The sequence below is a fragment of the Macaca mulatta genome, chromosome 1 (genome assembly GCF_049350105.2).
Source record: "Macaca mulatta isolate MMU2019108-1 chromosome 1, T2T-MMU8v2.0, whole genome shotgun sequence".
Lineage (NCBI taxonomy): Eukaryota > Metazoa > Chordata > Mammalia > Primates > Cercopithecidae > Macaca > Macaca mulatta.
Window position 1 is genome coordinate 24575425 of NC_133406.1, and position 13119 is coordinate 24588543.

Genomic DNA, 13119 nt, shown 5'->3' on the forward strand with positions numbered 1-13119 from the left:
TTTTACCAGCACCATTTATTGAAGAGAGTATCCTTTCTCCAGTGTAAGTTCTTGTTGGTTTTGTAAAAGGTCAGTTGGCTGTAAATATGTGGCTTTATTTCTCAGTTCTCCATTCTGTTCCATTTTTCTCTGTGTCTATTTTAATACCAATACCATGCTGTTTTGGTTACTATAGTTGTTCACTGCTATTTTTACATTGCCTGGAACAGAGTAGATAATGGATAAATATGTGTGGAAGGAAAGAAAGAAGGAAGGAAGGGAGGGAGGGAGGGAAGAAGGAAGGAAGGAAGGAAGGAAAGAAGGAAGGAAGGAAGGAAGGAAGGAAGGGAGGGAGATTACCTATTATTCTTTTTTTCAATCAAAATGCTGGGGCCATCTTGTCATTTGATACAGGGCTTTTGTTTTTATTGTTGTTTTTGTTGGTTTAACTTTTTATTATAGAAAATTTCAAACATAAAAAAGTAGAGAAAACATATAAAGAATCTAGTGTACTTCTCACCCTGATTAAACAGCTATCAATACAAGTATGGCAATTTTTTTTTTACCTATACCCCCACCCATTCCCTATACCTCCCACCAGATTATTTTGAAGCAAATTTCAAACATACTATTTTAATTTATAAGGATTTCAATCTGTGCCTCTGAAAGATAAGGACTAAAGAACAAAAACAAACCCAAAAAAATCAGGCAATCTCAGTACACACCTAAAATCAATTTATAATAATGCCTGAATATTATTCAGTAGTCAGTCTTCACATTTTCTCACTTGTCTTAGAAATGATTTTGGTTTTGCTTTTTGTTTTACACTTTGATAGTTTGGATTGAGATGCAAATAAGTATCATATATTCTAATTTATTGATATGTCTTTTTTATTCTGTAGGTTCCCCCTTTATTTTCTGCAAACTTAAAAATTTTTGTGATAAAACAAGCTCTGTAGTTTTCCATAGTTATACTGTAGTTTCCCATAGTCTGGATTTTGCTGACTGCTAGCTGCCCTAATAGATCATTTAATATGTTTTCCTCTGGCCTGTATCACTTATGAACTGGCAATTACATTTACATACTTGGTCACATTTTTCCCCCACCTCAGGCCTTCACAGGTGGTGTTTGTACTTCTAATAGGAGGGACAGTCTCTGTTGTTTTCTTTTTTGGGGGTGATGATCATTGCCCAAATCCACTACTTCAGTAGATTTTGAAACGTAACGATACTATAATTCTATCCCATTCTTTTTCTTTTTCTTTTCAGTGGAAATGCTTTTGCAAAGAGAAGCCCCTCTACCTCCACACCATATCAAATATCTGGTTTTTCTAATCATTTAAGAAAGAGAGGACAAATATTTTATTTACCCATTTTTAAATTAATAATGTGGGTTATTCCTAGCATCTTCCAAAGGGGACCAATGAGTTGTTGTGGTTATTTTAGTATCATTATAAAAATGGATATGTGGTTTTTAAAGTTTTTACTGTAATAATTATCTTTATTATCATTGCTCAAGTTATCCTGTCCTTTGGCCAGTAGAAACTTATTTAGATTGACGTCTGAGTCCTAGTGACACAATTCTAATAATCTTTGATAACTTCCTTATTCTCTGATACTATTCCTTTTTAATAGCCATTCTAACTGGGGTACAATGATAACTTATTGTGGTTTTGATCTATACTTCTCTGATTGTTAGTAATGTTGGACATTTTCTTCATGTACCTGTTGGCTATTTGTATGTTTTCTTTTGGGAAATGTCTATTCACATCCTTTGCTCACAAATAACTTAATGAAGTTATTTGTTTTTTTCCTGTTGAGTTGTTTGAGTTGAATATATTGTAGGCTCACCTTGTACATTTCCTTCCTTAGACCTGGATTCAGCCATTTCTCCAAAAAGACCTATTTTTGTTTGTCAGCAATGGTATTTACCACAATCTGTGTACTAGTGGTGCCTTGCTGTCAGTTTGCAGCAAAGGATTAACTCAGCAAGCATGGGTTGCCCAAACCCTGTACATTCCCAAAAAAGTTTGGCCCTTGACCAACTCCTGGGAGATAACTTCAAAGGCCTTGGGATATCTTTCCTGATAAGAATGTCTGTTTCTACAGGACCTTGGGCCATACCGGGCAGTCTATGCTATTAATGTGATTTTTGATAGATGCCTTGGGCCATGCAGTATTTGTTGACCTTTGGAAATTCATGCCCACATTACTAACCCCAGATTTAAAAAAAAAAAAAAAAGTCTTCTGTAGTTGGCACTACCTTGTTTGTGCTGCTACACATCATTGCTGGGAAAAATTAAGGCTGTCCATATGACTCCACTGGGATGGGAAAAATTGAAGCTTGTATGTTGTCTTTCTTGCAATCTACCCTATGTGCCTTTTTCCATTGCTGATTTTAATCTGTATCTTTTCATTGTAATGGACTGTAACCATGAGTACAACAGATCTGCTGAGTTCTGCCAGTTTTTCTAGAGAATCACTGAACCTGAGTTTGGTCTTGGGGATCCCTGACTACAGTCAGAAACTCTGTCTGGGTTTCTTCAGTAGGCAGAACTAGAAAATATGTTTTTAAGATCAAACACGTCATGATTTTATATAGATATTCCAAATGAAATACAGGTCTACAGGTTCTGACTTAAACTCACCAATCTGTATCTCCTTTCCACCACACCAAAAATATATAGTTCTCAATGAAACCAAATAATCACTTTTCTTTAACCTACAACACGGCAGTCTTAAAATAGCAATACCAACTCTACCACCAACAATATGACTACTGAGAACAGTTCAAGGTTTTGTTTTTGTGTTTTTTGTTCTTTTTGTCCTTAGGCTTGATCTCAATGGGAATATATGGCCAAATTGCTGTTTTAAAGTCATTTGAAGGCTGGGCATGGTGGCTCATTCCTGTAATCCAAGTACTTCGGGAGGCCAAGGCAGGAAGATCATTTGAGACCAGGAGTTTGAGACCAGCCTGGGCAATATAGTGAGACATTGTGTCTACAAAAAGTTAAAAATTTAGCTGAGCGTGGTGGCACGTACCTGTGGTTTGAGCTATTTGGAAGGTCGAGGTGGAAGGATTGCTTGAGCCCAGAAGGGGGAGTCTGCAGTGACCCAAGATCAGAGACATAGTCTCAAAAATTAAAAAAAAAAAATCATTTGAGGTTGCTTTTGTAACTTAAGTGTGATGATTGAGTTCGCATGTGCACGTGTGAGATGTGCCCCCTTGAACCTTGTTACAGCATGGCCACATTACCCATCTGACATGAAAAAATATAAAATAAAATAAAGTCATTTGAGTTCATTTCTCTTTGTTTCATAATGGTGTTTACTGGCTACACAAATACAATCACTTATTTTATTTTTGCTTTGGGGGATTATGTTTCTATTTAATTTTGTTTTATAATTTAAAAAAATTTATGTTTCTAAAGGGACAAATATTTGGAATATTCAAAGATAAAATATATTCCTCCCTCTCATCTTCTATACAGCTATTTAAAAATATTTTTTATTCCCTTATTGGTTTTTATAATGTAAGCAAATGCATACCTACAGAGATAGGTAGATAGGTTCTACTCTTTCTTTCATATGTAAATGGTAGCTTACTACACATATTTTTCTTCACTTTGCTTTTTTCATTTAACAATATACCCTAGAGATCACTTACTGTATAGAGATAATCCCCATTTTACACTGCAGTGTATCATTTTGTGCCTGAAGCATTGTTTATTTAACTATTGTGCTATCGATTCTGATTGTCGCCAGTCTTTCATTATTACAAATAATGTTGTAACAGTACCTTATACATACACAGTGTCATATTTTTGCTATTGTGGCTTTGGGATAGTGTTCTAAAATCTAGATTTTTAAAAGATAAATTTCAGTATGATTGCTGAGTCAAATGGTAGATGCGCATATAATATTGCTAAATTTCCCCCATTCCCCTCCATCGTGATGATGCCATTTTTTATTCCTACCAGCAATGTACAAGAGTGTTTGTTTCACCTTAGCCTCACCAATAAAGTATGTTGTCCAAATGTTGGATTTTTGCCAATCTTACTGGTGGGAAATGGTATCTTAGTGTAGCTTCAATTTACACTTATAAGTGAATGATATTGAGCATCTTTTCCCAGGGTTAAGTGTAATTCTCACTTCTTTTCCTGTGCATTGTCTGTTCATATCTCTGATGAGGCTTTTCCTCATGTTTCAAGTTATTGTATTTTTGTTAACTAACACAGCCTTAAATTCTAGCAAGATCTGAATTGCCAAAGAGACCTCAGGTCCTATGGAAACTCAATTGGAGGGTGGGTATGGGGATGATGGAGTATCACAGACATGTACTTAGCACATGGATAAAAACACAAAGATTTTCAAGTATTAATTACAGTTTTGAAATTTAAGAAATATTGGATTTCTTGGATATTTAAGTTTATTTTATTAATTCATTAATTCAGGTAATATTTGTTGAACACACGCTATGTCCAAGCACTGTTTTAGGCACTGGAGTTACAAGAGTGAACATATTTTCCTTCCTCAGAAAGTAATGGAAAAAGAAATGACATTATTCTCCTGATTCAGGCTGAAAGATCATCTCTAAAAGAATAGACTATTCTTTCATATGATTTTCCCCATATTCCCATTTGCCATATTCATAAATTGCAGGTCAACCCCACTGATAAGTCAAAAGTAGAGGTAAAAATGCTGGTTTCTTCCATACAGATGACTGTTGGTGCTAGAAGAGGATCTTGAACCGCTCCTGACTCATTCTCTTATCAATAAGAGGGAAAAAACTCCAGAGACCTTGCCACTGTTCAAAGTCACACAAAGCCAGAGCACCTGGTTTTCAGGTCTTCCTCGATTATTTCCATGGCATCAAACTGATAGAGAAGTTAAGGGAGCAGAAATAACATAAATACAACCCTGCCCTTTGGTCCTGTCTGGTCTGGAGAACAACCCTTATTAATGGGACCTTGGGCGATATTTGATAGTGGCATTGTTTCTCTGCTCTGCTTAACTGTTCCCCTGCCAAGCTACAGAGCTCTCCCCTGTCATGGAGTGGGTTCAAAGGAACTGCAGGATGTTTTTAGTTTCATAAAAAAAGACAATGAAAGCCAGTTAGAGAAAAATCGCAACAAGAAGATGAAAGTAACATGCTGGGAGAGGAGGAAAGCTGCCCTGAGCTGATAAACCATATAGATTGTTCCTGAAGGGAGAGACTAAGGCTTATGGTATGAAGAATTGTACTTAAGCAACTAACATTTTTATTTAAGGGTTCTCAATCTCTTTCTGGGGGAAAAAAAAAAATCTGTAAGACAGTCCAGAACTAAAATAGTTAGACCTAAGTTTGGGCTCTATCTTTGTCACTAACCAGCTGCGTGATCCTTGACAAGTCACTTTAATATCCCGAGCCTTGGTTTCCTCATCTGTAAACTGAGATGAATAATGCCTGGCTGATAATGCGGCTGTGAAGATTAAAATGGGTCATAACTTTGAATATGCTTTATAAAATTCAATTCTTCTTTCATTTCCTCAGCTGATTGTTCATGTTCCTCTAATACACTGTCCCCACCCTGGACAACCTCTAGCTGGTATACGCACACCACAAGATACTGAGACACGGAGACTGACTAGTTGTGAGGCTGATGTGTCTAGAAAGCTGCTCACTAAGTATTCCCGCAGGGTGTCTGAAGCCTCTTCCTGGATGCCTGGTGAGACGAGACACTTTGAATCCACCTTGCAAAGCTCCTGCTCCAAGACATCTGCAGCCTGTGCTCTGTCGAGCGATATGAAATAATTGCCCATTGGCACAATAAGCCCATCTCCTCTCCGGGCAGCACAAAAGAAAGCTCAAAAGCATCTCCGGTTTTGATTGCCAAGTGGGGGAGGCAGTGAAAGTAGACTAAATTATGCGTCCAGGTGCCTCTCTACAGAAATCCACTTCCGCCTCGCTGCTGCTCTGAAGGCGCGCAGTGGGTGTTGACGTCACCTTCGGCCACAGGAGCGTGAAGAGGCTGGGCCCTGGCTCCCTGGGGGGTCCGCTGGTGGATCAGGGCGTGCTCTCAGACTGAAAGTGCTGGAAGGCTCGCTTATTTTCGCCGTAGACCACACTGACAGGGGTCTGCCAAGGCTGCTGGGAATGTGGGAAGTGAACTTTAGGTGGAAACAGAAAAGCTTCTCTCTCCGTGGGTAGCCTTTTTTTTTTTTTTTTTAGTTCAGGAGAGAAAAAAAAAAAAAAACCCATAGAAGCCTGCCAAGCCAAATAAACTATGCTCAATTAAGTCTTTCAACTGTGCAGTTCCTCTTGTTGATTTTATGAGGAAAAGGGCAGAATAGAAACATGATGGGCTTGTTTAAAATACTTTCAAAGGGAAGAACCTATATTCTCCTGCTTCCCAGCCCGTCCTCTCTCGGGCTTTCTTCCAGCCTCGCTGCAGGCCTTTCACTGTCATCTCCTCCATCTGTTAGAAAGCTGTCCTCAGAACCCGTGCTCGGCTGCTTTCTCACCGCACACCCTCACCCAGGGCATGTCCTCCATGTCATGCCCCTCATCCAGGCCTGTGACTCCCGAGGAGCTGAATCAGCCAAAACTCTCCCCTCCCCAACCCCCAGCTCCAGGCGCTTATACCTCACTCCCCACAGCTGTTTTTATTATTCGTATTCACTGCTACTCAATCCTGTCTTGTTTTCAAGAGGACTTAAGGTGGATTCCACAAATACATAAAAGATGAGAACTAAATAAAGGCAAAGTCACTGTGAAGATAAAATGAGGGCAAAAAAGGAGAGAGAGATGAAATCATGGACAAAGTTAGTTCACCAACTCCATTTGGAAAAAATTCTAAACAGTTCCTTGACATATATAAGTTTGACTCTGAACTTCCTAGCAATCATTGCAATAAGGAAAGCACAAGTTGTATATAATTCATGGTGTCCTTAACACAATGTGTCTATAGCGGACTTGCTTATGAGTAGCAAAAACTTAAGACCTAATGGGAATAGAAAAAAAAAAAAAAGAGGCCCCGTGCGGTGGCTCATGCCTGTAATCCCAGCACTTTGGGAGGCCAAGGCAGGCAGATCACCTGAGGTCAGGACTTTGAGACCAGGCTGGCCAACATGGTGAAACCTCGTCTCTACTGAAAATACAAAAATTAGCTGGGCATGGTGGCAGACGCCTGTAATCCCAGCTACTTGGGAGGCTGAGGCAGGAGAATCACTTGAACCCAGGAGGTGGAGGTTTCAGTGAGCCAAGATCATGAAAAAAAAAAAAAAAAAAAAAAAAAACTGAGCAGCAAAAATCTTCCTAGTAAGCAGACCTGAGAGAAAATTATCTGGTGGATTTTCATCAACGAGTAATTTACAATGTAGTGAACAGTGTCAACAATACTCTAGCGATAAATAAAAAAATGAGAGACCTAATATTGCTTCTAACAATTTCCTACAATGATGCCCAGTGGAATAACACTAAAGTAGTTATGTAAAAGAATTTCAGAGGGACTCAAGGTGATTCCAACCGAAGATGCAGATCCGATGGCTTGGCTTGAGACAAGGACAAAGTAAAGAATATTCTATACTTTGTACAGCTCTCTGTATTATTTCTTTTATTGGAAGTTTTGAAATGTATCAATCAGCAGTAAGTCCAAACTTATAATCTCTTGAAATTTCTGAGGTGCAAATAGTCTTTGGATTTAAGTGCAAATATTCTTTTTTTTTTTTTTTTTTTGAGACGGAGTCTCGCTCTGTCGCCCAGGCTGGAGTGCAGTGGCCGGATCTCAGCTCACTGCAAGCTCCGCCTCCCGGGTTTACGCCATTCTCCTGCCTCAGCCTCCCAAGTAGCTGGGACTACAGGCGCCCGCCACCTCGCCCGGCTAATTTTTTTGTATTTTTAGTAGAGACGGGTTTCATTGTGTTAGCCAGGATGGTCTCGATCTCCTGACCTCGTGATCCGCCCGTCTCGGCCTCCCAAAGTGCTGGGATTACAGGCTTGAGCCACCGCGCCCGGCCTAAGTGCAAATATTCTTAAATTTAAACCAGCCAAGAAGGGTGGAGTTGGGGTTAGAGTGACATCCTTTTATGAAGGTTGAAATGCTTAATTTAGACACTTGCCCATGCAGAGGCCACTTCCCTGGTTTTGCATAAAGCTGGCTTGAAGGGCTACCAATGGGCAGAAAACAAGGTTTGCTCCAAACCAGGAGTATATAAGCAGATGAGGCTAGGTCTCTATGCCTCAGAACAATGCTGCAACAGAAAGGAGAATGGTGAGGAGGAAGACTCATAGAAGAGATGCTAAAGGGATAAGATCTTCAAAACTGGCCACTAGTTGACTTGAAAAGAAAGTGGAGTCTAGGAGGACTCTCAGGTTGGGAAAAACTTTCATTCAGGGGCTCTTTTATTTTCATTGTATTGCTCTGAGCAAATCATTCCCTGTCCAGTAACTGGACAGCCCAGCTCTACAGGAATCAGCTGCAAGCTTCAAAGAGGTGCCTCGCCAGAGAAGATAACAAGAGAGGGACTCCCTCCAGCCCACACTTGAGGCCGAGTGACTGCAATCAGGAGCTAAGGCTTCTGAAGAGGGACAGTGCCTGAAACTGAGGTACAAACAGGCTCCCAGGGTCAGGGTCTCCCTGATGTGGGGAAGCCTGGAGGCTGTCCACCCTGAGGGCCTGGGCAAGTGCTTGTGGTCCCTACACTTCATCCCCTTCGTCATCTGCTTGTAGTTCAGCTATAATGGACAGGTCCACACATGATGCCTCTGCACCTACTCAAGTGCACGCTACACTCTCCTTTATTCCCTCAGGAGATTTCTACCAACCTATGGGAAGGGCAGCTGGGAAGTGTGGGGGAGGTGACAGCCCCAGAAACATCCCTTAGCCAGTAGATACCTATGGGATGGAAGCGGTAGATAAATGCCCCAGCTGCTCCTCCCTTCAGTGCTACAATCCTGAGGCACATTCTACAGTTTCTCAGAGGGCCCCTAGGAGAATGAGCCCTAGTTGCCCAGGAAGCAGAAGTGACAGAACAAGGAAAGTGGGATAGAAAATAAATCAACAAAATCTGTGTTATGGAGTGGGCTATTGCTATGGGATCATCTCCTGAGTAAGACAGGCATCGTGATCTGAGGCTCTGCTTTCACAGAAACCTAAACTAAGCCAGCCTCTCTCCCAGAATTAGTGAGCTAGAAGATTGGGTCAGGGAACACTCCCCAAAAGGCATTAGGAAGGAATACAGTAATGGAAAATACAAAAGAAGAGTTAAGAGATCTGGCTGCTAGAAGTAGATGTGTCACTATTCAAATAATAAAAAGGAGGAGTTCCAGGAGCGGACAAGAAAACTTTTGTAATATTTCAAGTTAGTTTGTCTCTATTGAATTTTATTGAGTAGGTATCAATTGCCTTCTCACAATTTCTTATCTTCAATTTCTCCTGCCTTAAAGCTAAGGAAGTAGAGGGGAGACAAGTTCAATGGGTTAGGCATGTTGCCCTTGAGTCACTTCCCTTGGCATCTGGTGATCAAAGCCACTTAGACCTCAATTTGAGTTGGTCACCTTTCTGCTCTACAGCTAAGACACAATGGCTGTTGGCCTTCATATACCTCAACTCATTGGCTTATCTTCCCAGACATTTGAACAGCAGCTTCTAATCATCATGGAGAATGACTTTCCAAGAGAGTAAGGTTGAAAATCTGGATGGGCACTCTCCTCATAAAGGGAAGAGGAGCAACTGTGGAGCTGTATTGTTCCTGGCAAGACAGAGGGGACAATCTTGGCTGTCTAGGATCAGAAGGACCTTTAGGCCCTGCCATACCAATCAGGGTCAGAAACGCCAAAATGAGTCTAGAAATTACAGCCTTCATTTTGGTGGCTCCTTAGACTAGCCCAACATCACTTTCCTCTCTCCTACTTTCTCTTTGTCCCAATACATGATTGTTCCTCTGCAACTCTGGGTGAATTTCCCATCCCATAAAATGGCAATGACTTTAGGAGTAACGCTGAGACCTAAGTGGAGGATTTTCCCATCATTTTTCTTTTTTTCTTTCTTTATTTTTTGTTGGGCAAGACAGGGAGGGCAGGTTTTGCCGAGAGAGATCAGGGACCTGCTTTCACTGGCTTTCTATACGAGCTACAGCAGCTACCTTTCAGCCAGACAGATCTTCTCTAGCCTCTCAGTGGAACCTGTGTGAGATTCATACATCAAGTCCCATTTTCCTGAGAGAAAAACTAAAGCATAACTAATAATTTGTTAAAGTGTATACTCTCTACATATATATGTCAGAGATACTTTTAAATGTATTATTACTAATCCAATATAAAATTTAATTGGAATGTTTTAAAATATTTTATTAACTCAAAATAGGGAGCGAAAAGGGAATTGTAACTGCAAAAACTCAAAACAAAACATAGAACAACAAACAGCAAAATGGTAGACTTTTAAAAACTATTATCAATAATTAAGAATAAATGACTTAAATCCTTCCATTTAAAAGGCAGAGATTGTCAGAATGGATTTTTAAAACAAAGATCCACTTTAAATATCATAACAGAGATAGGTCGAATATAAAATAATGAAAAAAAAACCATAAAGACAATAGGCATAAAAACATTGTCACTAATTTACCAGAGATCAATAGGATTATTGAAAAATTGTCATTAATTTACAGAGATCAATAGGATTATTTCTCTATTGACAAAAGCCAATTCAATAGGAAGACATGGCTATTTTAAATGTGTGTGCCTAATAACAGAACTTCAAAATAAATTAATCAAAACTGATAGAAATTTAAAAACCAGTATCATTTATAATAGTATCAATCATATAAAACTTTTAAATTTAACAAAATACTTGCAAAACCTTTACAGCGAAAGCTAAAAAATACATCTGAGAGAAATGAAAGAGACCTAATTAATAGAAAAGGTATGTCATTTTCATAAATTTGAATACTCAGTATTAAGATGTCAATTTTCCCCAACTTGATCTATTGATTGAATGTAATCCCAATCAAAATCGTAAGCATATATTTTATAAATGTAAAAGCTGATTCTTAAATTTATGTGGAAAAGCAAAGGATCTAGGCTCACCAAAACAATCTTAAATAATCAAGAGGACTCTACAATGAAAAATGAAAACTGCACTCATCAAGACAGTGCAGTATTGGCAAAAAGATAGACAAGTGGATCAATGGATAGTTTTTAAATTGTGGTGAGTAGGTCTCTGTAGAAATGAGTGCCCACATTAAGGCTGACTGACTGTGATACTTGGTGCTAACAGATTTAGCACCAAGATTTAATATCACTTGTATTTTCACAAGGGTTGTTAACGTTTTGAAAGTGATCTGGTTACAAAGGCCCATTGGTTTTCAAAGTTCCATTGGTTTTACGTGGTCTTCCTCTAATCCTAACTTTCCTGTATGTCCTATTAGTTTTAGTGTGTGATTTTGAAGAAGGCAAGTTTTTCAGAAATGCATATATATTGTTATACTTGAGATACCTGTATTATAAGTAACAACTGCCATACACAAATTTTACAAATTTAAAACAAAAAAACCTTAACTCTGTCTCCACTCCCACATGTCCCCCATTCCATCATCCTGTTCATACACAGGATCAAGAGAAAATGTTTTCAAGTAGAAAGAGCAAGGTCTTTGGAATCAGACAGAATTGAGTCTGATCTTCACTCCATTACCTACTAGTAATACTGCCTCCAATGAGTTTCTGCTTCTGAGCCTCAGTTTCCTCATCTGTAAAATGGAGAGGGTATGTGGAACTTAGGAAGAGGCAACTGTGACAGAAGCCAATAGCCAGTTTTTTTCTTCCTGAGCACATATAATAAGGTCACGAGTTTGCATTTCCTTGCCTTCCCTGCACAATCTGGGGCCTTGTGACTAGTGCTTGCCAATGGGCCAATGGCATGTGTGCACAATCAGGGTGGTCACTTCTGGATCAAGTCTGAGGAAGCATTTGCACCTTTGCTCTGCTCTCCTTCCTCTCTGCTGGCTGGTTGCAGGCAATTTCCAGGCCCTTGAGGATAGAGGACCCACTAATGTAAACAGTTGGAGATAAACAGAAGACTGGGCCCCTGAGTCTGTCTCAAAAGCTGTTACCTGTGTGAGAAACAAACTTCTATTGTATTTGAGCCATTATAGCTTTTTAGTCCACTTTTATAGCAGTTTAGCTCATCTTAATTGAAACAAAAAATTTACTCAACAACATGGAAATCAGGGAAATTAAGATTGCCTCTTAGAGATAAATTTTAAAATCCTAGATCCGAGCAGCAAAATTCAGTATCCCCTCAAGAGGAAAGACCGGTTCCCAGACCTAACAGAGTTATTTGGAGCTGGAGGAGTGTTTTAGCAAATATAAAGGTAGTGTATGCATGAGAAAAAAGGTTGTAGGAAGGGATGACATGGTGAGCTGAGGAAGTGCAGACAAAGGACCATCACAGACAGAAACCAGGCTGGGTCTTCCTGGAAACTTACCTGAGGAGAGGCAGTCTCGGTGAGCAAACTCAATAGCCAAGCGTCCCCAGAAAGGCCCTCCCCATTGGACCAGACTTACCAATAGGATCACTTCTGCAGATGCCCCAGGCCCCAAGCCAGAATATCCAGGGATGGGGCCAAGACCAGAGAATCTTCCAGAATTTCCACAGGGGATATGACACCTACTTACACAGACTGCCATCGAGGATGAGAGCTCCTTGATGGTAGCCGACTTCTCTTGTTCTGATTCCATGCCCAGTAAGCAACTGAGGGCATAGTGCCCACGGGGTGAGATGGCCTGGGTCAGGTGGACAGAAAGGCTGGTCTACTTGACAGTTATAAATAGCAAATTGACATTCTGTGTTGATTCAAATTGCTTAAATTCACTGTGTCTCAGCTTCCTCATCTGTAAAATGGGAATAATAATAGCACTTATCTCATAGTGTGAAGATTATGAGATGTTCTATGGAAAAGGCCTAGAACAGTGTCTGGCCCAGAGCAAGTGCTGCTGCTATAAGCATGGTACATCAGGCACTGTGAGCTTGGTTAATGTGGCTCTGCATTTGAGAGCTGAGGTCCTGTCACTGTGTCACAAAAGCAGCTTCAGAACAAGACTTTTTGGGAGGGAGAGCATTAGGACAAATATCTAATGCATGTGGGGCTTAAAACCTAGAT

The 13119-nt window shown here is 39.9% G+C and overlaps 1 pseudogene; it reads left to right on the forward strand.

Annotated features, from left to right (window-relative positions):
* The first annotated feature begins 3133 nt into the window (after positions 1 to 3133).
* Positions 3134 to 3245, forward strand: LOC114675406 (small nucleolar RNA U13; annotated as a pseudogene).
* Positions 3246 to 13119: the final 9874 nt, after the last annotated feature.